General features: G+C 36.0%; 1 non-coding gene across 1 annotated transcript; it reads right to left on the bottom strand.

The window, feature by feature from the left end:
• Positions 1 to 1,743: 1,743 nt before the first annotated feature.
• On the bottom strand, positions 1,744 to 1,850 carry LOC111881989 (small nucleolar RNA R71). Its single transcript, XR_002847016.1, has one exon. It is a non-coding gene; the product is annotated as a small nucleolar RNA R71 (small nucleolar RNA).
• Between the last annotated feature and the right edge of the window lie 2,635 nt (positions 1,851 to 4,485).

Here is a 4,485-nt window from a genome sequence, read left to right as displayed (position 1 = left end):
AATATGATTTGTGTTAGTTTGTTTGTTAGCATGTCCAGCTAAATCTAGTTGCTTCTGTTAGCTAGATGAAACTGGAACTCGTGGTTCTAATACTTTAGCTTTGATTTACTTGTTGGTTATGACTTGTGTTTGATTGATTGAACCTAGCATGTTTGATTTAATATTTGATTGTTTTAAATTCTTGTTCTGTATAGTTAGTGAATATGAATCTGCATGAATTTAAATACCAAATAATTCAGTGAACACTAGTTTATTAGAGCTAAGATCAAACCAATTTTAGATAAGTAATTGAACTATTGAAAAGTTGTGCTAGAGAACTCATATTATGACTGTAAGTGTATTTTTCAAATCAATCTTACATGGCTCCAATTCCATTTAATAATTCATTATGTGTTAAATATTGTGTGACGATACATAAACTTACATGAATTAATTAATGTTAGTAAATTTAGAACTGGATTGCTAATATTGTCTTAATTGGTAACCAGCAGTAACTGTCATAGCTAATTTATAAATTATTGAGGGAAAGTGGATTCGAACTAACATAAGTGTTTTGTTTATTGATTGAATTTGTGTTAAAGAATTAAGTTCCTCCAAACTTGCATAATTAGATAAAACCCCTTTCCTTTATTAGAAATTAGGTTAATTTAATAGTAGATAGATTAATTAGTTAAAATCGTTCCCTGTGATTGACACCCGAATTACCCAAACTATTCTATAATTTGACTAGGTACATTGCCTAGGTGCATTTTTGTTAGTTAAGTAGTTAGATTATAAATTTAAAATTAGGTGTAGCTACTTGCACGCATCAATTTTTTGGCACCGTTGCCGGGGAACGACATATTTAATTGTTGATTTATTTGCTTTAATTTAATCGATCCTTTTTGTGGGGTAAAACCTACAAAAAGTTATTTTACAATTTACTTTATTTTCTTCCAGTACTGAATTCATGATGTGAGCTTTATTGGCTCGCGGCGTGAATCCACTAATTTCTAGTTTTCTTTGTTTTTTTTTTGTTTCAGCTTTACATTTTTATTTTTGGCTATTTTGAAGAAGTTCATAACCAGAGGCTCTAACACACCTTTGGTGCCACCACTTAAAGATCTAGAGTCGGCCATTGAAAAGAATACGGATAAGAACGCAGGAGTGAACGGAACACCAACAAAATCATCTTTCAAAGACCTCAAATCAGTCTTTGGAAAGAGGTCGGGAAAGAAAGTGGGAGATTCGAGTACATCATCAAAGGAAAAAAGCAAGATAGAAAGCCTTGAGCAAGATCCAAACCCAAAGGATTCCGAGTACGAATCCGAGGCTGGATTTGCATTACATAGAAGTGAATCCGAAGACTAGTCTAATAACGAGATGACAGATATTACAGATATGTCCATAGGAGCTTACAAAAAGTGAATTATAGATGATGCTGGTCCTGGCCTAATACAACCTGCAATTCCTGCAACTACCGTATTCGAACTGAAAGGACACATCCTTGCTGCACTTAAGGGTGTACCATTTTATTGAAAGGATCATGAGGATGCTTACAAGCATTTGGATGAAGTAAATGACATAGTAGATTATTTCAATATCCCAAATGTTCCTAGAGATACAGTCTTGATGAGGATGCTACCAGTCACTTTTAAGGGAGTTACTAAAGACTAGCTAAAGGCACTACCACCTGGTGCAATCACTACTTGGGCTCAAATGTGCGAACAATTTTTGGACCATTTTTGCCCTTCCAAGATAGCTAAACTCAAAAAGGCAATAGCAAATTTTGAGCAAAGTCCGAGTGAGTCACTTTATGAGGCATGGGAGCGCTATAAGGGATTGTTGAGAAATTACCCTCAAAATGACCTCAATATACAACAAGAAGTGTCTATATTTTATGATGGTGTTAATGTCATAACAAGTCAACTCCTTGATTCTCAAGGACCACTTATTAAGAAAAATCTAAGGGAAGTCAAGGAGTTAGTTGAAGAATTTGCAAAGCATTCTTGTGAGTACCATAATCCAAGAAATGAGGGAGTTAAAGGAAGTGGGGTGGAAATTCTACAAACATGGCTGTCGTAATGGCCATGCTTGATACAATGGATAGGAGAATGACAAAAATAGACCAAACAATACATGCTATAAGTGTAGGATGTGAAAGGTGTAATGGTCCACACTTGACTAAGGATTGCAACTTAGATGATAACGGGTATAAAAAAGCTCGTTTTACTATTCTAGTGGGGATAAATATGATGAAGATTAGAGAAAACCAAAGAAGGAGTGGCTACCATATGACGAATACAAGAAGCAAAAAGAAGAAAAATATAAGCGGACAGGCCGAGGCTTCTACCAAAAAGAGCAACCACCAGCCGAGAAGAAAGTTGACTTCGAAACCATGTTGACCCGATTTATGGAAGCTTTCGAGAAAAGGCATGATGATACCGATGCAATGCTGAAGGAGCACATGAAGATGATGAAAGAACAACATTCAATGATTATTGATCAGCAAACTTCATTAAGAAATCATCAAGCATCGATCTATAATCTTGAAACCCAACTTGGTCAATTAACAACTTTTGTGAACAACAAATTATCCTCACAAATTCCCGAAAAACAAACTCAATCCCATATCATGATGATCGAGACTGAAGACGAGGCTATTTCTGAGTTCTTAGAAGCATTAAGAGGAGGAGCCAAAACCAGCCGAACCAAAACCGAAGCGGTCAAAAATTGAAGATATTATTTTTGCTGAAACACCGAACTCACGATGTGAGCCCTCTATGCTCACTACGTGGGATCGGTCTGAACAGAAAACTTTAGAAATTGTTTTGGCTTATCGTCCGCCTTCACCATCTCCGTCCCGAGAAAATCTTAGTCCACTGGAAAGGGAGCATTTAGAGTTTATAAAGCACGTAAAGGGTATTCCTATAAATACTCCTTTTATTGAGTCGTTATCAAAAACTCCCGAGTAAGAGAAGTTCCTACAAGATTTAATAGACACTCATCAACAATTGAATAAAAATTCAAAGGTTATTTTAAGTGAGCAAAGTTCAAAAGTAGTACTGGGAGAGTTACCTAAGAAGATGGGATATCATGGACGCCTCACTCTTCCATGTAAGTTTGGGAATAATATGAAAACTTATGCTTTAGCCGATTCTGGGGCCAATATAAATTTGATGCCTTATTCATTTTATCAGAAATTGAATATTCAGAAGTTGAAGGCTACAAAAATGACTATTCACATATGTGACATCCCCAAAATCTCGGCCAGAAAAGACCGATTTCATTTATGCTTTTTAAAATAATTTCAGAGTAAATCCTTTTGATTTAAAAGAGTTGCGGAATTTATTCCCAAAAACAATATGATAAAATAATATTTATCAAAGCATTTCATCAAGAGATGCATTTTCATTATATAATCAAAACTCGGGATGTCATGTTCCGATACAGACCATAAAGCATAAACGATAACATTACAAGTCATTCAACAAATATATACATATACAGACTTGTAAACAAAACAACTTGATGATTCATCCATCTTATGCCCTCGCACCACTACCTGTAATACGAATAAAATGAGTGGGTCAGGTTTGGGAGCCTGGTGAGCATATAGGGTTTTCAACCCACAATAAATAATTATATTTAATTTCACTAACCAACAATAACCCGATTACCCATTCCCGTTATCCTCACTTTATGTCCCTAAAACAACATCTATCTCAAGGGACCTAATCTAGGATTTTCATCGGGACGGACATTACTGCTAAGGGGTTTCCTCAACAATAGATATCTTAAAGGCAACCATGTGGGGGATAGAGTACACCGGTGAACACATCGTTCACAACACCTAGAGGTTATGAACCTGCTAGCGTTCCACTGGACTGTCTAGAATGAGTCTGTGGTCGTCATCCATACTCCTCTAGATGACTAGGTCAACATCAACAACATCGAGGCCTTTTATCTGTTTATCACACATCAACTATCTACCTATGTTCTACCCAACATATTAGTAGATAAAAATATATATATATATTTATACATAGTTTAAAACCTATATAGCATGTTTAATCAATATATATTCCACATAACAGACGAGGCACACACACATAACACACATTTCATAGAGAATCAATCAGATCTATGAGATAGAAGAAAGTGAATATACATTCACACGTATAACAACAAAATATACACTTAACACGTATATCGTATAAAATACTTCATATTTATGCGTTAGAAGAAAATAACTACACACTCACTTGATCAGAAGATGATTGGACAGCACTACGACAGCACTCGCGGGCAGAGCTTCAGCTCGGGAATTGCACTTCTCAGGATATTTGGGGCTTCGGGACTTGCTTCGGGGCTCGGTATTGATACCGGGGCTTCGGGATATTTCTTGCACGAAAAACGATGCAAAAACGCAAGAGAAAGGGAAGAAATGAGCAAAGAACTCGGTTGCCCTCGATTTCCTTTTATAGGGGGCTGAAACCTGAATTA

The sequence above is a fragment of the Lactuca sativa genome, chromosome 1 (assembly GCF_002870075.4).
Source record: "Lactuca sativa cultivar Salinas chromosome 1, Lsat_Salinas_v11, whole genome shotgun sequence".
Taxonomy (NCBI): Eukaryota; Viridiplantae; Streptophyta; class Magnoliopsida; order Asterales; family Asteraceae; genus Lactuca; species Lactuca sativa.
Note: the sequence above shows the minus strand (reverse complement) of the source record. Positions and strands in the feature narration are given on the sequence as shown.